Source organism: Dasypus novemcinctus, chromosome 15 (genome assembly GCF_030445035.2).
Source record: "Dasypus novemcinctus isolate mDasNov1 chromosome 15, mDasNov1.1.hap2, whole genome shotgun sequence".
In the NCBI taxonomy this organism is placed as follows: Eukaryota; Metazoa; Chordata; class Mammalia; order Cingulata; family Dasypodidae; genus Dasypus; species Dasypus novemcinctus.
In genome coordinates, this window is record NC_080687.1 from 57515424 (window position 1) to 57540370 (window position 24947).

Consider the following 24947-nt stretch of genomic DNA (forward strand, 5'->3'; position numbering starts at 1 on the left):
GAAGAAACTGAGGCACAGAAAGGTTAAGTAACATGGCCAGGACCAAACAGCTATATATATTCTGGATATTAAACCCTTATCAGGTATATGTTAATATTTCATCCCATTTTGTATGTTGTATTTTTACTTTCTTAAGACAAACAACTCAATTAACAAATGGGAAAAGGACTTTAATAGACTTTTCTTCAAAGAAGACATACTAATAGCCAATAAGCACATGAGAAGATGTTCAACATCATTAGCCATTAGAGAAATGCAAATCAAAATGACAGTGAGAAATAACTTTATACCCACTAGGAAGGCAATTTTTAAAAAGCAACTGTTGACGAGGATGTGGAGAAACAGGAACACTCTTGCATTGTTGGTAGGAATATAAAATAGCCACTATGGAAAAGTTTGGCTGTTCCTCAGAAAATGAAGTATAGAATTACCATATTATCTGGCACTCCCACATCTAGATATATACCCAATAGAATTGCAAACATGGACTCAAACAAATTTGTATACTAGTATTCAGAGCAGCATTATCCACAACAGACAAAAGATGGAAGCAACCCAAGTGTCCATCAATGAATGAATGAACAAAATGTAGTATATACATACAATGGAATATTCTTCAGCCATATAAAGCAATGAAGTTTTGATACATGTAACAACATGGATGAAACTTGAAGACATCAAACTGAATGAAATAAGCCAGATGCAAAAGGGCAAATAGTGTATGTTCTCTCACATGAAATAAGTAAAATATGCAAATTCATAGAGACAGAAAGTAGATTACAGTGTACCAGGAGTTGGGAATGAAGAGTTAATGCTTAATGGGTATTGAGTTTCTGTTTAATGGGAAAATTTTGGTAATGGATGGTGTTGATGTGCACAACATCGTGAATATAATAAACACCACTGAATTGTATACTTGAAAGTGGTTAAAATGGGAAATATTATGCTGTATATATGGTAGTAGAAGAGACATCATTCAAACTCAGAGGGTCTGACTTCAGATTTTGTACCTGTAACCACCAGGACTGCCTCTACCCAGCACACCCTCTCACCCTACCCCCTGCAGAGTTTCTCACAGCTGCCTTTTCTCCTCAGTCAGATCTCTGCTCAAATGTTAGTTCCTTGGAGAATTATTCACTGATACTGATCATCTAAGTCAAGTAACACTTCTTCCCCTACACCTCCATTCTCACCCTGACAGGTCAAGTTCTAGGTCACCTGTTTTGTTTTCTGTGCAATATTTACCATGATGCAAATGATCTTTTCTGTTTTTCTGAGAAGAGATTTTGTCTTTTTTTAAAATTCACCACTATATCATTAGAATCTAGAATACTGCATGATGCATAGTAGGGCTTTATATTATTTCCTAAATAGGGTAATAAATGCATCTTTCTGTTTCCTGCATCCTTAGTGGGGGCACAGATGGAATCCACCCAGATTCATCATTGTCAGTAACTGGCTTCGTGACCACTCACCAGGGTCACAAAGACGATGTAAGGTTAGTTTAACCCATATCAGTGTAACTCAGCCCCTTTTGTTTATTTATTGGTGCCTGGGAATATCTGAGGTCCTAAAAATATCCTTTAAGGAAAGGCACAGTTTCCTGATACCTTACTGCTTCTGATAACTTTCTCAGAGTAAGAGCAATACAGTTCTGTACAGACTGAAGAGTATTAGATAGTATGTTAATACCTGAGACTGGTATTGCCCAAATCATGGTGGTGCCTCTCTGGGTACTGCAGTGGTCTTTCAGAGAAGTTAAGACAAAAGCTATGAACAAGATTCTTGGTAAGCCTTTGTTTAAATTTTTCCTTAAAAGTTAATCACCTTTCTCTCCCATCAGCTTGTCCTTTCTTCCTACCTCATTCCTTTCTCTACCTCTGCACTACATTCACTCTTCTCCTTTCCCATTCTATTGTGCCTCCTTTTTGGGGGGAGGTAGGGGTGAGGCACTAGGGATTGAACCCAGGACCTTGTATGTGAGGAGCAGACACTCAACTCCTCAGCTTAGCCTGCTCCCCTTTCCTCCTTTCTTTGTTACCCTATTTCACAAAATATTTGAGGCAAGCCCTCATATATCTTTGTTCTCTTGCTAGTGATCTTATCACTAATGTCATTTGTCATCTTCTTTATCAGTCCTTAAACTGATTTAGGTGAGGCTCTTATCGCATCTTATTCACACTCTGTAGTAAACTCATAATTCTGTCTTCTGTCTCCCCTCCTATTCTAATCCCATAACTCTATTGTCACATAAGCAATGTTTCCACAGGGTTGATCTCTTCATATTCTAGAATTAGAGATTCACAGTCCCACATTCATGCTCAGTGTATAATTTCTTCATGAATAAATATTTATCAGATATAAATTATATCTTTGAATTGTTTAACATCACAAATAACTGCTCCTTTGCCTTGTAGGCTTACTCACTGAAAATTATAAAGTGTGAAGCACTCCATTTGTTAAATAGTACATATTTGAGGAAAAATTTACCCTGATCTATTTGTGTGAGAATCTTAACCATATCCTTACAATTAAATATCCATTTCAAATTGTCTTCCACAATTTATAGCAGAGGTCTTCTATCAAAAGTGTTTGAGTGCTGTTTGTTCATTTGTTTTGCTCTTCATGACGAATAGCATTGTTTCACTCCTAATTTCTGGCATCATAATCACCTTTCTCACAAGGAAAAAAGTATATCTTGAGGATTTGGTAAATGTCCTACAATTTTACATGCACACAAGATACTGTCCTCATGAGTTCTTAGAATAAGCCCAGATGTCCCCAGATTTTTGTAGGAAGTGATTTAAGAACCATTTATAAAGTGTCTGCTGAAACTGCCTTGATGATTTGATGCAGATTGTTTCTTAGTTTGTTTCTTAACTTTTTCTTTTGAACTAATTTTAGACATAGTACAAGAATTGCAAATGTAGCACAAGAGTTCCCTTCTATCCCTCATTTACATCCTTGCATGATTATAGTTTAATTGCCTAGAACAAGATATCAATATCAGTACAATATTATTAACTAAACTACACATCTTATTTGAATTTCACCAATTTTCACTAATGTCCTTTTTCTGTTTGAGGATTCAACCCAGAATCCCACATTGCCTTTATTTTTTCTTAGCCTCCTCCTGCCTGCGGTATTTCCTCCATCTTTCCTTATCTTACGTGAATGTCACTCTTTTGGAAGGATTTATTTTGTAGAATGTTCCTAGAGTTGGATTTGTTTAATGTTTTCTCATGTCTGGACAGAGCCTATGCATTTTTGGCAACAATATTTTAAAAATTATGTTGTGTCCTTTTCAGAGCTTCATATCAATAGGTTCATAATGCTGATATGCAGTGACGTTTACCTTGATCACTTGGTAAAGTTGGTGTCTACCAGATTTCTGCACTGTAAAGTGCCTACCTTCTTCACCTTTTGATCAACCTGAAAGCCAGAGAGGTTTGGCTAAAAGGGAGCGAGTTTCAGGTTAAGCTGCCCCGCATGCCAATCCCTGCTCTGTCATCTCCTTCCTGTCTGTGATAAATTATAATTCATGGGAGTGAGTCTTATTCTGGGCCTTGGTTTCTTTAACTGTGAAACGGCAATTCTACAAATACCCTTAGCTCATAATCTCAGATGTAGGAAAAAAATTCCCAATTCTTTTTTTCCTTTAAATCTATGTAAATCTGCGAAGATCCCAGGGTGCCAAAAGCTCCCAAGCAAGGGGACAGTTATCCCTATCACTGGTCTATACTGATTGCCTCTAAAGTTATTGCTCTCTCAACCTAATATTTCCTTTCAGCTTTGGGCATCTCTAGGAAGGTGGGGAGCTTCTATGTCTGGGAGCGGTTATCCTCTCTGAGGACTTTCATTTCTCTGGGGCTGCTTTGGAGGTGATGTGAAGATTCCCAAGATCTGGGGACCCACCAATATCCCTAGGGAACCTCTCTCTCCCTTTTCTGTTTTTCCCAGCCAAGGGAAATGTTTGTCTCTCTCTTTGTACGTTCAGACACTTGAAATAATCACTGAGGTTAGGCTTTTACCAAAGATTTTCGCTTCCACTCTTTAAATATCCCTGAGGCAAAGAATGGAAAGGGCCTTGCTATCTTGGGCGTATAGAGACAAAATAAACAAAACAAAACAAAACAACAGCAACAAAAAAACACACCACCAATTTAATAGCTCTATTCTAGAATTATAAAATCATCTTCATACAATATCTGGTTATATGGTTGTACAAGTATTTTGGCTTAGTCTAGCCCCCCAAAATGCTGGAAAATATATATGTGGCTAGAAATAGGGAAAAGTAATTTTAAAGTTGAAGTGTTTTTGTTTTGTTTGTTTCTATAGAGGTGGATTATTACATTTACTTTGGGGTGCAAATTTCTACTTTATTTTAGAAAAAAAAATTTGCATGGGTCTTTTGTTTCTGCAAATGTAATGTTATAACTTTATTCTGGAATGATTAGATTTATGACAATGTGGATCCAAAAGTATATAGTTCTGCTTCACATGAAAAGTTGCCTTCCCAGTGGACAAATCTCAGAAAAACTGAGTGGTATAGTCTTAATCTGAGAAAGTACATCTAAAAGACTTCCACTCTAATTCTGCCTTCTGCCTAAAGTAAATCAATATATGCACATTTGCAGTTACAGAGAGAGGTTTATGGGATTCATAAAGCAAATTACAGTGGAGAAGCCAGGCATTTCCTAATGATTCCTGAATGGAGGAGAAAAGCCAATGGCCTAAGGCACAACTTTTAATTAAAGGCCTCCAAACTGTGCCTCTGCCTTTCTGGAACTTTCTTTTAAAATATGATGCGAAGATAATAACTTTGATAAACTGAAGGCAAAATTTTGTCTTACTCTCCTTGTATTAACTGTTATTATTTCTTGACTTTGTTCTCTAGAGCAAGCACTATAAGCATTTTATATACATTTTCTTATTTAATCTCCTACATTGTATTGTTACCCCATTTTATGATGTTCACATATTAAATAAGATGCTGAAAGTCACACAACTTGTTTGTATTAGAGCCCTGTTTGGAACCCAGGTCTTCTGCTTAAAACACTCAATCTTGGTCTGTACCTTCCTCTCTTCTTTCTCCTTTTTTTTTTTTCTTTTTTTCTTTTCCAAGTCACTGAAGATAAATTATTTTAGCTCTAGGTCGGGGTCACACTGGCACAGTTTCAGCAAGAAGAGTTATTGTACCTCAAGGAGTCCCTGGGACGTGACTAATTTAATAGACAATCCATTAATTCATTAAAAACCCAGCATTTAGTAAGGGATTTGTTGAGATGTGGTATTTGGCACTGGGAGCCCTGGAAATACAGGGAATATAGCCCAGCTCTGTTTTAGGGAATGCACAGCCTATTAGAGGAGATGGTAGCTAAATAAATAATTGCCCATCCGAATTACTGATGCAGTAGTAGAGGTGGGCACAAGATGCAGTGGTGGTATAAACTCTGCCTTTACAACGGCTCAGAGAAAGCATCAAGGGCCTAACTATAAATAACAAGACTAAACTAATCTATTATAATAACTTAATAACTAACATTTTCATGGGTAAAATAATTTCTTAACAAAATTAATTTTATGTGCTATTCATCCACTCTTTTTTTTTTGGCAACTACTTGGAATATTCAGAGGACATACATAAAATGTCAGATGTTATGTTGATATTGAGATTTTGGATACCCCTCTGCAAAGAAAAAAAAACAGTCCATGGCCATTGCGCCTATGGCTATAGTTTCTCCCTTTCTGATATTGATATCACAGTTCCTCCAAAGTTAGGGGTATTTGAAAGAGACCTTCCTTGTCAGAACAGGGCCCTGCCTCTGAGGCCCCGATCAGCAGGAAATTGATCTGTGGCGTCTGTCACAGAAGTATGAGGCTCTGCGAGGTACAGTGTAGTGTTACAGTGCAGGTGCATTGCCCAAGTGACATGCTGATGGCAAAGAAGGCGAGCAAGCCCTATTCTTTTTCACAGACGAAGACAGAAACTGTGCAGTGACAAGGAGGACAACTGGCATGCCTCACATTCCTTAGTGTCGAAAACAATAAAAGGTAGGGGAATGAGAGAAAAACCAATTTCTGCGAAGAGATGTCAGCAGTAAATTTAATGCAGGTGCAACATTCTCCAAACAAAGGACATTTTGTTTCTACCTTCTGTGGCTCCTTGAAAACCTTCCCCTGCCTCCTCCCTGCTATGTGTTTTTCTTTTTATCAATGTAAGGGAGATTAAAATGTTGATACCTTTCCTTGGAAAAAGTATTTTTAATGTTCTTAGTACAACTGCTGAAGAAGTATTAACTTCCCCCAAAGCTTAGCCTTCACTAGGTGTAACAGAGCTTTCTTTGCCTTGAGATTCAATTAGTTCGATAAGCTTTGCGTTTTCCTGATTGCTTCTGTGTATTACTAAGACAGAAGTTGTTGTGTTTTTTTTTAACAGTTTGTTCTTTCTTATTTCTTATGTCTACAATAAAGAAAATAAAAATTTGAAAGATAATTTGCAAAAATTACAAAATAAAATTTGGTTATGATCAAATAAAGGTTATTTTGTAAGAGACAGAAAGGTGCAAGTCATTTACTCATACTTTATTTATACTGCCACAAGCAGAATGATTGTAGAGAAATCATGGGGTATAGCTTTCAGATCAGTTTTACTTACTGATTATTAACTGATTTATAAACTACTGTGATAATAAGTAATGAGAAAGAACTTCCTGTACAGCTAATGGAGCACAAGAGTTAAGTAAAAGTTGAGGCTTGACCATCCTAAGGAAAAATAAACAAACAAACAAAATAAATAATACCCTCCCCTAAAAAGCCTTTTCTTTATTGTGAAATCTGTAGGTTGGAATCAAATATATATAGCAGTATCAATTCATTCCAATTGTTTTCATCATTCACTTACTCATTCATTCATTCCACAAATATTTATTGAAAACCTACTATGTAACAGTCATTGTTCTATAAAATTTAAGAGAACAGAGATCCCTCTTTTTAGCTATGTGAGAAGTGTTTTAATAGAGATGTGTGCAGAGAAACCTCCAACTCTTCCTAGGGGTAGGTCAAAAAGAGGCTTAATAAAAGAGAGAAGAGAGTTTTACTGAGTCTTGTCAGGGATACCATTTTGGAAAGAGACTGGCTGTTTAGCTGCCTGTTGGATAATTTGGGAGCCTAGGATTAATGTCGAGGAGTAGTGAGAGGCTAGGTTTGAAGTATGAGCACAAGCCAAACTATGTGGGCCTTAAGTGCTTTGCTGGGATTCTGAATAGGTTTAACCTTTAATGGTGCACTGTTGAATAATTCAGCTGTTGAGGAACATGGTCAGACTTGCCCCTATTCATTGGGAAGTATGATTCTCAGGAGGGTAGTCTGCACTTGTGATTCACTGAACCAATAGTTAGACTCCAGCATGTGCCCTACACTGTGCTAGGTGCTGGGGACACAAAGGTAGGTAAAAATAGGAAAAGCCTTGTTTCCATCAGGCTTAAAGTCTAGTCTAGTGGGAGAGACATCATTAGCAAAAAACAAATAAATCACATTAATGAATATACAATTGCAAATTGAAATAAGTGCTCTGAAAACAAAGAACAATTCTATGAGAAGCTTATGGCAAATGAATTTGACCTAGTTGGAAGGTAGAGTATTCATTTCTGGGATCAACCAAATTCATGTACATACACATGAATGAAGTTCAGTTTAATAACTCATTTAAAAATATTTTAAAGACTTGTTTATCTTTAGATTGCTCTACACAAGAAAGCAGAAAATAGAATAACAAATTTTAGAAAGCATTTTCAGTTCTGAAGTTTAAATATGTATTTTCTAAACCATCAGTTTCAAGCTGATTACTTAAAAATGTTACTGTAGTTATTAGATAATATTTTAGTCTTTCACAGAGAACTCCAAAAATATTGATGCAGCTTAAAATATGCTTAATTTACAAGATGAGGAGTTGAACATTCATTAAATGCCTACAATACTTTAAAATCTGTTGTATCAAGTAATCCTTACCATAATTTTGTGAAATAAGTATTTGTATGGGAGGATTTACAAAGGGTAGGGGCAGTTTAAAAACTCTAAGTGGAATTATTCAGGGAAGGAACACTCTTGCTTAGAAAATTATATTTATAACCTCCATGGTTATAAAAGGTGAAGGCCTCCGCACATGATCAGGGTGATTTGAAGTAAAATGAATGAAAATCCAAATCCCTCTGCATAAGAAAATAAAAACAAAACAGTAATTGGGGTTTGGGCACTGGCAGCTCAAAAGTAATAGATGTAAAAGGCAGAAAGAGGGAACAACCAGCAAGATGGCTGCAGAGTATGGAGCTCCTAGAGTCAGCTCATCCTACAGGGCAGTTAGTAATCACCCAGAGCTATCTAAAGCACCTGTTAGGGCGCTCCAGGAGACCAGAAGAACATCCTGCAACATCCTTGAAAGAATGGAAGGAGGAGACTGCTTATCTGCAGAGAAGGTTTGTAAGTAGAGCACTCCACGCCCTGGAGGCCAGTACCCATCCTCCACTGGTGGCACAAGTTGCCTCAGGAGCTATTCTGCAGCTGGAATTGGAAGCACCACTTCCCAAAACCAGGGGAGGAAGAAATGGCTGAGTACCAACTTCAGCTACTGATTAGTAAATTTGGCTAGTTAAAGTATAACCGTAAGAACAGATAAAATTTTAACCTGTCCAAATCTGAAAGAGGCTGGTAGATGCCATTTTGACTCCACATCAGCATGAGAGGAAACCAGGCTGACTGAAAACCACAGTAATGATAGAGACCAGAGTCTTTCACCCAGATGAGACTGCAGCCCTAGCCTAGGCTTAGTCCCACCTCTAGCAGGGAGGAAGCTGGTAAGCCCTGCACCAGCCATCTGCATAATTACAGGAAAATTTGGCTGGCACAGACTGAGTAGTCAGAAATCTACTGGCGCAACTGTGGTCATTTTGGACCAGCACAACACAGATTGCTGCCCACACCTGCAGCTCCATTCCTGCCCCAGGTAGGGGAGAAAGTGTCATGAAGCTTCTTCAGTCTTTCTGGGCAACTATGGTCTAGGCCTGTACCACTTGGATTATTATACACAGCTGTGGCTCTGACCCTACCCCTGGCAAAGGAGAAAATTGGGGGAAGCTTCGCTGGTCTCTAGGGAAATGAGGGCAGCTTGACCCTCCACAGCTTGTAGCACCAACTATCCTTGGCTCCTATTATATGACCAGCAAGAGAGAAAAGGCAGGAAGCCCTATGAACTAATGAGAAAAACTGCACCCAGAATAAATACTTTAATAAACCAGATGCCAAGACACCAACAAAAAATTACAATCCACATCAAGAAAAAGGAAGATATAGCCCAGTTAGAGGAAAAAGATAAGCCTCCAGATGACATAAAGGAGTTGAGATAACTAATCATAGATGTTCAAATAAATCTCCTTAATAAATACAATGAGATGGGTGAAGAAATTAAGGATATTAAGAAGGAATTGGATGAGTAAAAGAAGAATTTGAAAGCACACATAGAAAAATAGCAGAACTTATGGGAATGAAAGGTGCAACAGTGAAATTAAAAACCATTGGAATCATAAAATAGCAGATATGAGGAGGCAGAAGAAAAGATTGGTGAGCTTGAAGAAATGGACTCTGAAAGTGAACATACAAAAAAACAGATGAAGAAAAGAATGAAAAAAATTGAACAAGGTCTCAGGGAACTAAATGACAGCCAAGAGACATGCAAACATACATTCATGGATGTCACAGAGGGAATGTTTGAAGAAATAATGGTAGAAAATTTCCCAACCCTATTGAAGGGCATAGATATCCATGTCCAAGAAGCACTAAGTACTCCCATCTGAATAATTCCACATAGGCCAACTCCAAGGCACATACTAATCAGAATGTCAAATGCCAAAGACAATGAGAATTCTGAGACAAGAGAAAAGCAATGCATAACATGTAAGGGATACCCAGTAAAATTAAGGGCTGATTTCTCATCAGAAACTATGGAGGCAAGAAGACAGTGGTGTGATATATTTAATATACTGCAAGAGAAAAGCTTCCAGCCAAGAATCTTATAGCAAGATTGTCTTTCAAAAATGAGGGTGAATATTCACAGATAAGTAGAAATAGAGAATTTGTGAAAAAGAAAAAGAAAAAAGAAAAAAAAGGCAGAGAGAGAAAAGATACAAACAATGAAATTGTAACCTGAGGCCCAGCAAGAATGGGTAACTCAGGGTGAGTTTCTGGTATAGAAGGGCTTTAGGAAAGAGAAATATTGAACATTAAATCAAAAAGTGTTTTTTTGGTTGAGCCCCAATCAAGACCATGGAAATTTCAGATGCAGATGGGGATTGAGAATTCATAGGAAGAAAGAACCCAGATTTAGAGTATCTTGCAGAAGCATAAAGCATTCAAGAATCCACAGATACATTAGGTAAGTTTTAAGGTAGACTAGATTTCCAATCATCTATGAGAAGAGGTCAAGTCAGCTTTATTTGAATCTTAAAGGGCTGGAACCATTGCAGGATGGAGTTTGTTAAGGACATCCAGAAGGGTGGCACTTAGTATGTATATTATTATTCCCATTTAAAATTTAAAGAAAGTAAACCTGAGGAAATTGATAGCATACTCTAGTTCATACAATAAGTAATGGAGTTGGTAGAACAGCCATTTCGTATCCACTAGGCAACAAACTTGAGGACAAACACTACATTCAAATTTTAGTGGAGCAAAAGAAAGAAGGAAGCTGGATCCATTTTTATGGAGCCACTGGGCTACCAGCCTCCACAATTTTTCTATGAGAAAAAGAAACTCTGGTTAAACTGTAAAACTGTAATAGCAGGGTTTCAGTTACATGCAGCTGGTGATACTTATTTTTCAATGACAAACATTTGGTTAAACTGTCACCACATGGGCTACCAACTGTTGTCTTAGGAAAAATGGGGTGACTAACTCAAAATAATGGGATCTGCTCCTTCTTCTTTCTTCTTTAAGTCCTACAAAAAACAAATTAGCTTAGACTAGAATTAAACTGTCTGCAAGTAGAGATGGATTAGGAAAATAACTTAGTCGAGAGGCACATTCCCTGTATATGACCTAGGAAAGCAAATTGACTCAAATTCTCATGGTTTGAGCTTTGGAGGGTTGAACAAGCAATGTTCTTTAATATCCCGAACAGAGGACGGCCCGGAAGGAACATCTTTAGATTGGTACATTGGACCTTTCCCAAACTGCTTCTATAAAATTATCTGCCCCAAACAGGGATCAATAACAGGAAAAAAATATCTCCATCCAGAGTTGCTTCTGATTGCCCCAGTACACTGACCATTATGAGTTTAGAAAAATTGGCAGCTCACAGAAGGCAGTAGATAAAAAGACTTTAGGCATAAAACTATGTCTACAGAGGATCTTTGGCTCTGGTTACTCGGGGTATTGACTGAGGAAAACAGCCTGGAAAATGTCTAAATTTTGAGGCGCCTATACTGTCATATACACACACACAATCCCACGACAGGAACATCATCAAGTTATGACTATTCAACCCCCAAGGCAAAAGCAATCCTTGGGCTCTGAACTGGTACCACTAGCAAATACAGCTCTGAAGATATGCTCTTATCCCAGTGCTCACCTAAGAAGTGGTAGATGCAAAAATTTTATCCTTGTACATTGATGCTCGATGTACAAGCCAGAACTTGTTGATACCAGTTTCTTTGTGACTCACTACACTTTCCAGCTGAAACAAATGGTCACACAGTCACTCGGTACTTCTTGCCCTGTGCACATCCCATTGCAGTCTTAGCTTCTGTGGTCATTTTATGTATTTTTGTGTTTTTTTCTCATCATGGGTCCTAAGAAAATGAGCAGTAATAGTGCTATGCAGCAAAGAAAATTACTTCACACCACCACTGAGGAAAAAAAGAAAGAAATAATCAGTAAATATGAGAGCATTACTGATATTGCTAAGGAATATGGTATCCCAACGGTCTCCACCATCATTAAGAAGAAAGAAGGGATAAAAAAAGGCTGATGTTGCAAAAGGAGTTAAAGCAATAACAAAGCAGCATTCCCAGATACTCGAGGAAGTTGAAAAGCTGTTATTAATTTGGGTAAAGAAGAAGCAGTGAGTAGGCAAACTGCATGAGAAGCCATGATATGTGAAAAAGATGATCTTTTGAAAAACAAACCAGAACTCAGTGATGGAAGTTTTGACATTTTTAAGGCCAGCCACAGCTGTTTTGATCATTTTAAAAAGAAGACCAGCATCCATAGTGTCCTGAGGCATGGCAAGGCAGCGAGTGCTAATAAAATAGGCTGATAAATTTGTCAGTGAATTTCAAGACTACGTAGAGGATGAGGGTTTTATTCTTCACCAAGTTTTTAACTGTGATGAGGCCGTAGTTTTTGGGAAAAAATGCTGAGTAGAACCTACATCACGAAGGAGGAGAAGGCATTACCAGGCCACAAAGCAACGAAGAACAGCTCACTCTATTGTGTGGGAATGCTAACAGGGACTTAAACACAAACTTCTACTAGTCTATCATAGTGAAAACCCATGAGTTTTCAAAAAGTAGAATGTCATAAAAAACAAACTCCATGTGATGTGGAGGGAAAGCAGCAAAGCTTGGGTCATGAAGCAATTTTTCATTGAGTAGATAAATGAATTCTTTGGTTCTTCAGTGAAAAAATATTTGCTGGAGGAAGATTTGCCTCTAGAAGCTCTCCTACTTTTGGACATTGCACCTGTCTACCCTCCAGACTTGGAGGATGACTTAACAGAGGTGTTCGGCTTCATCACTGTAAGTTTCCTGCCCCCCAAGACAATTCCTCTCATCCAGCCCATGAACCAGCAGGTCATTTCAAACTTCAAAAAGTTATACACCAAGGCACTTTTCCAGAGCTGCTTTGAGATCATCTCTGATACCCAGCTGACCCTCACATAATTCTGGAAGGCACATTTCAATATCCTGCACTGCCTTAACCTTATTGATAAGACCTGAAAATGAAGTCTCTTTTAGGACAATGAATTCAGCATGGAAGAATTTGTGGCCAGAAGCTGTGATTCAGAGAGACTTGGAATGGTTTGAAGCTGATCCCAAGCCTGCAGGTATGGAGGGTACAGTTGAGCAGCATGTTGTTTTTTGGATCAATCCTTGGGTCTGGAGGTTGATGCTGCTGATGTTAAGGAGTTAGTGGAAGAACATCATGAAGAGCTCAGCACTGAGGAGCTGCAGGAACTATAGAAAAAGTAGCATCAAGATGTGACTGAAAAAATTTCTTCAGGTGAGGAGAACATAAAAGAAAAAAATGTGGCAAACTGGGCAGAAGTTAAAAGCTTTGTGGAGAAGTACCATCCAGACAAAGCTCTGACAAGCAGAAATGTGAATTTATTGAATGACTGAACAATTTCACACTTTTGAGGAATTCTGAAAAGAAGACAGAAGCAGCCCTCATTGGATAAGTGAAGGGGACAAAGAGTGTGTCAGAGCTTGTGGTACCAGTTGAAAAAGGTTGTAAAGAGAAAGAACGCCTCAAGTACAAGTGCCCAATGTTCTATTGGAGAGGATCTCTCCTTCCAAGCAATACTCCATGTAACCTCCCTCCTCACCACTCTCTTCCCACCATCCCATTAGGCCATGGACTCTTCTTAGTACAGGTAAAGGGAAGTTTTTGTTTTATTTATTCTAGGTATTTATTAATTTTTAGATTTATTTCTCATGTAAAGTAATGGCATATAACCCTATCTTTTTATGTATTACCTTAAAAATGTGCATTTTTTGGTTTGGGAATATATTAAATTTACTTACATTATTCTTTGTGGAATGTCTGGTACTTGTCTTTTTGTACTTGTCACACTTCCCAGAACCAACTAACAATGAATGTCAAGGTACCACTGCATTGGGATTTTAGGTGGGGTAATTTTTTTGTTCTACATGTTTCAGAATCATTAACACCACTGGCCCCTAGACACTGAATGCTGGTAGTCATTGTGACAACTAAAAATATTTCCACACATTTTACAATGTCTGCTAAGGAGTAGAATATAGGAATGAATTGTGCAAATAAATGTTGGGGGACCTAAGGAGTGGACTGTGGCAGATAGAACTATTTTTCTACCCAATTACAATTCTCTCTTCTTTCTTACTATAGAACTCCACATTTGTTTGGTAAACCACTGTCAAGATAAAATACTCACTTTCTCAAATTTTCCTGCACCTACCTGAATCCTGAAAAAACTACGCAGAATTCATTAAATGGAATTTCCAGGAAAGCTTTAAACAATGGAAAAGACTGCTGGCAAAATGCTTTTGTCCTTTTCCTTTTCCTTTCCCCCTTCATCCAGCCTAGATATGGATGCAGTGTGGTGAGTTCCTAGAGCTACACTGTGTCCATGAGGTTGAAGGATATCTGGAAAGCTTGGCAGAACAGAAAAAAGGAGTGTCTGGGTCCCTATGGAGTTCTTGGCTGCTGTGGCAGCTTTGTTGTTTTAGTTTGCCAAAGGGTTGCTGATGCAATGTAACAGAAATGGGTTGGCTTTTATAAATGGGATTTATTTTGGAGTAAACACAGTTCTGAGGCCACAAATACCCAAATTAAAGCACCATCAGAGGTGCTTTCTCACCAAAGCCAGCTGCCACATGTAGCAAGATGGCCGCTGATCTCTGCCAAGTTTTGAGCTCAGTTGAGGGCAACCAGGCATAGGGGTTGTCTTTTCCTGGGCCTCCACTGTGAGTCTTGGCTGCTCCACTTTCTTCCCAAGTTCAGCTGCAAGCTATTGGACACATGTCTGATAGCTGCCTGGGTCTCAACTCCTCGAGGGCATCTATCCTTGTAGCTCATTTGTGGGCAAAGCTGGATTTTTTTTTTTTTTCCCTCTCACATGGCAGGATCAAATATGGTGGCTTCCTTTTTCTGCGTCTGACTGTGTTGTGTTTCTTTCTCTGTGTCTCCATTTTTACCAGTCTCCGCCAAAAGGGCAGAGACTCAGCCAGAGTCACACCTCAATGACATAGTCCAATTGAAAGGATCTCACACCCATAGGAATGGATTAACACACAAACATGATCTTTCTCTTTTGGGGATTCATAAAATAATTTCAAACTGCCACACTAGTCTACCCACCTCTGATTTCAACAAGAGCAAAATAAACCACTTACTGGTTTAAAGGATTATTTGCCAGTTTCTGTTACTTATAGCCAAACTCAGTTCTAACTGATACAAAGAGTAACTATTAGTGCTCTAATTCAGTAACAATTTGATGAATTAGGCTAGGGGAAGAGGAGATGAAAAGGAAAGCAATAAAGTAAGTTACAACTGTATACATTTGAAAAAGGAAACTGAATTTTATCCCCACAAGAGGCTGAATTCCAGGAAGGAACTCAAGAAACCCAAGATATATGTGAAGATCCAAGAGAAGAGGGATGCTTATGCTGGATTTCTCTTCCACCCAAATGAGTCAGAGATTACTTTGCCAATACCATGTGCATAATCTACAGAAATGCTCAATCTAAACATAACAGGGGGAAAATGGGGACCATTAACATTATGAATTTCTAGTCCAGTTCAAGGTAAAAATACATGCTGTGATATGATTTGAAGACATTTCTCACTGTAGCAGGTGTACTTTCCATTTGTTCAAATGAATTGGTTGAGACCTGCCAAATATGAATAGTTCATTGTAGGCACAGGTACTACTGAAGCAGTAAATCCCAAGAAAAACAAGTATGAATGAAATCAACTTTCCCCATTTCCAGATGAAGAAAATTTAAAGAGGCAATTTGCCAGAGTATCACATGGAAAATATAAGGTGAGGTCAATTAGTAGCGCCACATGCCTCATATCTCACTTGAAAATGTCCCAGTATGAAGCTGGAACCACGTACTGGGACAACAGCTGCACTCCAAGCACTGAATGCAGAAAGGAAAGAAAATAAGTTTTAATTAAATTGTATTAATTGGTTTAGCTGATCTGGAAATAGAGTAAGGACCCTGCTCTAATTTAGTTTTTTTGGCTCATGTCCACTTGTCCTTGACACGAGAATAAAGGAATGAAGCAATAAAATGCCAGAAACACCCTGGTAGAGACTTTTAAACTGTCCAAGGTTAAAGAGCAATGCTATCTCTGAGATGAACTCAAAATTCTGTTGCCAACTTAGAGAAGTTAAAAGTGCAAGTAAGAAAAGAAGGGTGTGATTAAAAACCCTGTTTCCTTAAAGCTCTGCAAAGCTGCAAAGAAAAGGCAGGCATTCTTCCCATAATAGTGAGCACTTGTTATAGAGAAAAGGAGAAGGTTTTGAAAGCATCAGGGTATAATGACCTTATTTCAGGCCACTCAGTGTAAGTTTTCGTATATAAGGTAATGGGGATTTGTAAATGAGTGTAGCTTAAGAGTTTTAAGTTACTGTGTGTAAAAAACACTTTTATTACACTTAAATCCATGTTCCATGCCTGCAGTACATAATTTTTATCAATATTATTTAAAATAGTCATATATTATTTTAAAAGACATTATGTCAATACGACCTAAAGCATTTTGCTTCTGTATTTCTATAAGCTAAAAGTTTGAATATAATCACAATCACCAGAAATAATTTCTTAAATGGCAAGATTCTGTCCACACAGAAGACTTTCTACAATGAATAACTTGAACTTTGCTCTCTAGAAAACATGTGGTTAAAACTGAATATGGAAAAAATACATATGGGACAACTAACCATTGGGGAAAAAAAATGAACAGATATAACTTATAAGCATATATTTGTCATAATGAGATTGTATCTCTGACTTTCGGTTTTAATCCATGACTACACTCTGAGATTGTTTGAGTTTTAATCTGTGACTGCTCATCCTTCACACACTACTGTATGGAAACACATTTTTCCCATAGCTTGGCAATTGCTGGAAGGAAACATTTTAAACATCAGTGACTCAAACAGGCAGTAATAGTGTGCATTTCCACAATGAATTGCATCTTCAGCTCTCAAAAACTGTGTTTCTAAAAAGAGCTATATTGGTTGTTTCTCTTCTGCCCAAAGGTCCACATGGCTATGATTCAAGAATTGTAGGCAAGTGACAGTAGGAATAAGACTTGGTTCTCCATAGGCAGTGGAGGGGTTGGAGTTTGCCCTGAGGTGGCAGCAGATGTTGGGACCCCAAGATGGGACCAATGCTCAGCTGGACAGATGGAGAAACTTGTCAGGGGTGAGGGGAAGGAAGAGGAGAATTAATATTGAGGAAGATTATAGTTTCCACACTCCTTCTCCTGGTTGGGTCCACTCAACCATTCATCTGAATTGTTCTCTCTCCTCCCTGAGCCCTGACTTGACACAGACACACCCATCTATACATAGCTTTTAAAAATTCAAAATGCCTGGTTTTGGAAAATTCTGACATATAAAGTCATACAGATGTACTCATCTGGATGCGATTTCTAACCCTTTCACCAAACTGTGATTCCTTTGCTTCTTCCCATAGGACTGGTTAAAGGAAGATTCAAAGGTCAAGGATAAGCTATTCCTCGTCCCCTCCACCAGAGTACACAGTTAATGAAGGCCCCACTCAGGTGACTCCCCAGGGGCAGTACCCAGAGGTGAGTGCAGAAAGGCACCACTCTTCTCTGAAAGGCTCTGTTATCCAGATATTATCTGAAAGGCTCAGATAATATCCTGTGGTCCTCATTAGGACCTTTTAATTCCACTACCTCTAATAGGACACAGGAGTTTTTCAGTGTTATAGCTTATTTCCTTCCTTTCCTAGGGAGTAAATCCTTACAGGATAGTGAAGATCCCTTCCAAACATATTTATGGAAATTGCCCATATGGGCAGGTTTCTAATACCAGGATAGGTACTCTATCTTTCAGATCATGTGATCTTCTAGGAGAAGCAGAAGGATAAAAACACAGACTTCCAGGAGTCCATAATGAGACCATACCCCCATGAGTTTTTGCAAATGTCTTGAGCTAGGCAATAATGAAACTCATTCTATGATCCTTTCTCTCTTGTCCAGGCAGGTGGTCAGTTTCTACAAGTAATAGCACAGGAGACATTCCCAAAGTCCACGTCTGCTGTGAGAAGGGTGGAGGAGAGGGATGAGTGAAAAGCCAGCGCTACCTGGCAGGAGTAGGGTGGGGGTGGGGGATAGGATAAAAGGTCTGAGCCCAGCTCATAGACTGAGGCTAAGAATTTAGTTTTCTAGCCACAGGGTTGGGATGTGCTACACATAGTCTCAAGGCTGCTTTTTCATCTCTCTCCAGGACAGGAAATGGAATGGTAGAGCTGAGCTCAAGTCCTTGAGAGGCCAATCATATACACTCAGAATTCTCCCACCCGTCCCAAGTGAGAAGAATGCCAATTTGTGAAAGTATCTTCCTTTAAACCTTGGATGAGAGGATGAAGCGCAGGTATTTGGTTTCATTTCTTCTTCACTCCTCTAACTCAAATAAACTTGTTTACATTGTTTGCAAAGGACTGTTTGGCAGAAACCTGTTTGTAGGGGCCTATTTTAAAGACTTTAATTTGCTAGAAGCCTGCATGGGAGTTAACCAGGAAGAATTCAGTAGAACCTCTGTAAAATATTCCTTCTAGTTAGGAAGTCAAGTATACAACAATCCATATGAGCAAATAGGATTTTATGACAAAGACAAAAGAAACATCTCAGCAAGCAAACCTGCTAATGAAAGCTAGCTGATATTGAGAGTGAAAAGTAAAGCAAATGCTGTCTATCATTTAGAAATTTCATCATGATCTAATAGTGGACTCTTTATTATATATAAATAGATGGTGCTAAAAAGTAACAATACAGGGAATATGGGCAAAATGGTATCCAGAGACAGGCTCGTGCTCTTTAATATTGGTATTTCCAAACATGAAAGAATAAAAAATAAAATACATTAAGCACTAAACTCACAAACTAAGAAAAAGGACAACTAAGTAAGTTAAGGCAAATAGTACAAAAATGTACTTAAGGTAAATGTAAACTTTTTCTTCCTATTCATCTGAACTTTTTTCTCTCTGAAGCTCCTAACCCTGCTTTAAGAAACCCTGGTATAGATGATATTAACATGAAAATTCCAGAGAACACCAGGCTTATGCATGTGTTTTCCTAGAACCATTTGCAGTCTTCTTTTGAGCACGTGGCTGCCTTTAAGAGAGGTTCTTACTCGTCTTGGTATTCTTAGTGCCTAATTCAGTGCCAAGATGCTTAATAAAATTTTATTAAATGGATATTTGAATAAACAAATTCTAAGGCCATATAAATATATATATATATATACACACACATATTTCAAATGTGGCACCAGAAATTGAACCCCTAACCTCCTACATGGGAAGCAGGTACTCAATCAACTGAGCTACACCCACACCTGAATGCTATATATTTTTATATCATATATGTTCTTGATACAATTTTTCAAATAAAGCTTTCATCAATTTTTATTAAGATCCTTAATTTTTCATTACAGAGGAACCTCATAATCTAAATAATTAAAACATATTTATCTTAGTCTAAGAACAACTCATTATACTTTTCCTTACATCTAGCCTTGACTAATTCTGACATGTATTGAGGTATGAATAATGTCTCCATGCAATTCATGTAAGGCGCAAAAAATAGGTAGCATTATTTCTCTTTCAGTGACAGATTTTGAGGTTAAGGTGACTCATGAACAGCTGAGCAGCCAGTCAGTAGAAAAAAACCAAAATAGAACGGAAACGCCTCCCTTCCCACCCCTACGCTCAAACCTCCAGATATTCCTCCTCGCAGAGAAGGCAGCGTGAGGCGCGGGTGAGTGAACCAGCACTCGCTGGCTCCAAGTTAATGAGCTGCTGAGGAGCCGGCGCGCTGAGGTCTCCCTGTCACCAGTGAGCACAACTCGTTCGCAGTCTACCTGATAAAAATGGAAGAGAAGGAAAAGTCAGAAAAGCAGCCCCTTTAACGCAGAGGTCGTTTTATTTAAATGAGGTGTCATTTGTTTTTAACTGAGTCATTTTGAAAAATCACCTTCTAGTCAACTGAATGAAATATTTTTTACATCTAGCAAATGTAACCTTAAAACACAAGCTAAATTTTGTAGTTGATGGGCACATCCCAACCTGTGTTACCTCTGTGAAGGGAAAAGTATTTTATTAAACGGTTTCTCTTATGCATATATGAGTAGTAAGGCATGCTTCCATAGCAGGCTGTATATTAGATTTTTTATTTTTTTTAGCAATCAGCAATAGAATATGGCAGATGTCAGTCTTTGACTTGCAAACTAATTATTCTTGGAATTCTTAAGGAACTTGAGAGTATACTTTGAATACATAAGGAGCTTAATAGTAACTTTAAAAATGTGTGCGAAAAATATTAACAGTCAGCTTTTATCTACAAACCAAATGGCCTTGTGTGAACAAATTAGGAAATACACCTGTAATTTGATTGGTAAAGTTCAGATGCACCTTTCCCTCCACCATCTATTTCAAATAATAATGTTATCCAATGCAAATACTAGTTTCCAGTTACCAAAACCATTCCTTCCCCAACACCTCTGTAACTGGAGGCATGCAAGTCTATTTTACTTACTGTGGCTGCTTTCATAATTCCAGGCTAGGTTCTAAGAAGGAACTTTAAAACTGTTTTCCTCTCCATTAAGTTCTTTGCCGTAGTACTATAGCTGACAGCAACACACATCACACAGATAGGGGAAAAGGATCTTCATGAAACTCTTTGCTGGATTCCCAGAACTTTTCTGTGACTATTACTACTCATCCACATTCATGTTGCTGTTCAGTCACCTCCGCACTATCGAGCCTACTTGTGTGATTTTCTCTGCTGCACCATCAATGTCAGTGGTTGCTATCTATATTATCATTAATTTCACTACTCCCTGAATTTAAACACCTAGAACTGTTTTATGGTGCCCAAATCCAACCATCCCACCTCCTCTTGAAAACACAAACATGAATACAAAGCAATAAAGCCACTGGGAGCTTTTCTGACACAAGGAAAGGAGCCTGTGAATGAGAAATACATCACAAACAGAATGTAAACCAGACCTGTCAAACTCACGTTAGGCCATAGAGAACAGGCTGAGCCTGATGGAAGGACTTCAGCCAAAACAGAAGTTTCCTATGGTGAGACTGCTGATACTGTCAGGCTGGAAAAAACTCTCCACACCTTCCTGTGGGCACAGCCTTGCAGATGGCAAGTCACTGAATAATGACTCCTTAGAGTTTTCTGGGCCAGTCAGAGAGGACTTGCACATGGCATGCGGCTCAATACATGATGATTTCAGTTCCTTGAGCAACCTCAGATAAAATGGGGGGAGGGGGGGAATGTTTCCCTGCTTATCCCGGATAATGTCCTGTGAAAGTGAGGCAGGACAGTTAAGCAGTTTTCTAGGGAGCATTAGTAAAGCATGATATTATTCCATTGTAATCTAGGAGGCAGGAGGTTCATATATTTGATGCATACAAGAGGAGTAGCTCTGAAAACATGCTTTCTTTATTCTCTGAATTAATCCACAAGAAAAATTATATTTGGCCCATAGGCCCATTTTAATGTCCCTAACACTGTCTCTGAAACAGTGTTTACCAATAATTTACATCTACCTGGGGGCAGGATAGATCCTGGGAAATTTTAATAATGATATTTTAACTATGATTATGGTGTGGCTGAGTGAAGTCAGCTATATCTGGAATAACTCCCCTGCAGAAAATAGGTTCTTGGGGCAATTCTTTTTTTTTTTCATAATGTGGCTTGCACAGCTTTACCTAGCCTAAAATTTTGTCAGACATTTAAATATGGCACCAACTAGGAACTCTCACTCCTGCCAATCTAAAGGGGGGATTCGATTAACATTTGAATTGTCAAAAAAGTGGCAAAGTTAAATGGAAGCTGAACTTCAGAAGAAATATTCTCTGGGAAGATAAAGCTGTCACCAATCAATCTCTAGAAATTCTTACCTTGGCAGTCATGACCTCCACCAAGAGGATCTTAGATGAGATTCCCAGTATTCAGGGAACACATTGAATTTATGTGTCAAATCACTTCATAATATTTGCAAAGGGGTACATGGCCCAAACTTGTTAAAACCTAGCATCCATAATCTTATTTCATTTTTACCTTTTGCTGTTTGGTTTCTTTCTTCACCAATTTATCTTTTACAGATGTGTTGTTGCTCCTCCCATTCAATTCAGCCTATTCCAACAAACACTCATTTGTACATTCATTCAGCAAATATTTACTGAGGGTCTATAACAGGTGCAGGTCCTGTTCTAAGGACAGGGGGAGGAATATTCCATTTGCTAAGCTGCTGAAAGCAATATACCTGAAATGGGATGGCTTTTAACAATGGGAATTTGTTATCTTACAAACTTACAGTTTTGCATCTGTAAAGATGTCCAAATCAAGTCACCATCAAAACGATGCTTTCTTCCTGAAGACTGGCTGCCAGCAATGTTGGACTCCTTGGTCACATAGCAAGGCACAAGTTGTCTGCTGGCCTTTCCCTTCTCTTCTGTGTTTCCTTGCCTTCAGCTTCTTACTTCCATGACTTTCTCTCTTTCTCTCTCTGTATTGATCCCATTTATAAATGACTGCAGGAAGAGGATTAACACCTGCCCTGGGCCACACATTAACTGAAGTAACCTCATCAAAAAGTCCTGCTTACAATGGGTGCACACCCACAGGAATGGATTAGCTTTAAGAACATGATTTTCTGGGGGATACATACAGTTCCAAACCAGCACAAATAATAAAAAGAAAACAAAATTGATTACCTCAAGGAGCTAATAGTCTAATGAGGGGATATGATCAAAGCCATGAAAACAAATAGATAAATAAGATAATTCCTGATAGTGATAAATGAATAAAATAAATGGGCTAATGAATTACAAAGTAACCATAGGATGGTCAGAATAGGCCTCACTGAAGAGGAATCATTTGAGGTAACACTAAACAGGTGAGATATAGCTAGCTTAGAGGAGTCTAAGGGAACCTCATTCCAGAAAGAGTAAACACCAAGATCAAAAGACTTGAGAAGAAGAATTTAGTGTATCTGAAGAAGAACAAATATCAATATGGCTCAAACATAATAAATGATAGATGAGGGGCCTAGCTAAGACAAGAGCCATATGGGATGTCAGATCTTCCCAAATGCCACAGACCTTGGAAAAAGTCCAGATATTTTCAAAATACAATGGGAAGCTATAGAATGTTTTAATTAGGGGAGAGATACGATCTAATTTGCAGTTTTAGATGATCACCTTATTTTCTGTGTGGACCAGGATTACAGTGTCGAGAGAGAGAGAGTAGAGAAACCAGAGTGGAGGCAATTGGAGTAATTGAGGATGATGGCTCTGTAGGGAAGAAAAAAGAATCAAATGGATGTCAAGTACATTTCTTAGGTAGAACTGCAGAGCTTGCTTATAGTTAGGATATGGGGCATGAGGGAAAGGCAGGTATAAAGGATTTTACCTTGGGTACTTACAGGGATGGTGATGCACTTTCTAAAATGGAGAGACATGGAGTAAACAGCTTTGAAGGAAGAGGAAAGGGAATGAACCAATAATTCTTTTAAATTCGAGATGGTAAGGCAAGCACTTGGATATACAAGTATAGTGCTCTCATGCTCATTTGTGAAACTTAGGGGAGTGTTTCAGCTTGGAGAGTCATCTGCCTATGAGTGGTCTTTAAGTCCATGGGCCTGGGAGAGAGGAAGGATAAGAAGACAGAGCATTCAGAAGTCAAATAGATAAGAGAAATAGTCAATATACTTTCTAGAACTATAAGCTGCTGTTGATATTGCAATAAGTGACTACTATGTGCCAGACATTTAAAGATAGAAATACCCATCCCTGCCCTTGAGAAACTTTCTAGCCAATGGTAGAAATGGAAAATAAACAGAGAATTTCAGAAAAAAGGATTAAGTACTTTTTTTTGTTTGTTTGTTTAAGGGATGGTCTGAGTCTCATCCCCATGCATTAATATAGTGTGTGTGTGTGTGTGTATTTACAACACAGTTCTGATCATATCCTTGCCCTTCATTTATTCACAGATACTTATTAGAGTTTGATCTGATCCAGGCAATGCTCTAAGTTCAAGAAATACAATGGTTAAAAAAAAAGAAAAAGAAAACAGGCATGATTATTATCCTCATGATTTAGGGGGAGAAATAGATATTGAATGCATAGCTGTAGAAATAACCTAAATTACTATTGAGATAAGAGAGATGAAAAGATGAGTACGAGATTTTCTAAGGGCATATACCACGGGAACCTAGCCCAGTCTGACCTAGTCCAACTAGGAAGCAGTATTTTTAAGCAAAGATTTGAAGGACGGTTGAAACTAATGAAATAAAATTTGGAGGAGGGTAATCAGGGGCACCACACAGGCAAAGACACTGGGCTGAGGAGGAATTTGGCATGTTAATGGAATGTAAAGATAGAAGAATGGCTAGGAAGCAGTGAAGGAGAGGGCGAAGGGCTTGGAGGCCATGCCAACAACCATGGTTTTATCTTAACAGCAATGAGAAGCTTATTGTGGGAATTTAAATGGTGAAGACATGGTCAGATTTGTACTGTAGGAACATCATTCTTGCTCTTTGGTGAAGACTATTGGAAAGTATTCGAATGGCTTAATAATATTGTAGGCAGAGAGGTAGAAACCTCATCAAGGCTTTCAAGCATAGGGCTTAATCTATTTTTTCCAGCACAATTTCTGTCTACTCCACAGGTTTATTACACAGGGGAATTAGATTATTGTTGTTTCTCAAACATACGTCCTGTTTTGAAAGATCCCTGCCTCCAGTTTGGTTATTTTTTGTTCTCATCCACTATCTTGAAAGTCACTTCTTTCATGAAACCTTTATTGGTTCTAATTAATAATAAAATATTCTCTTCGTTGTGTCCAAGTCTTATTTAAGAAACAGAGACAAAATTGCCTCAAAGGCCTTCCCAGGGTTTTAGCATACCAGGAGC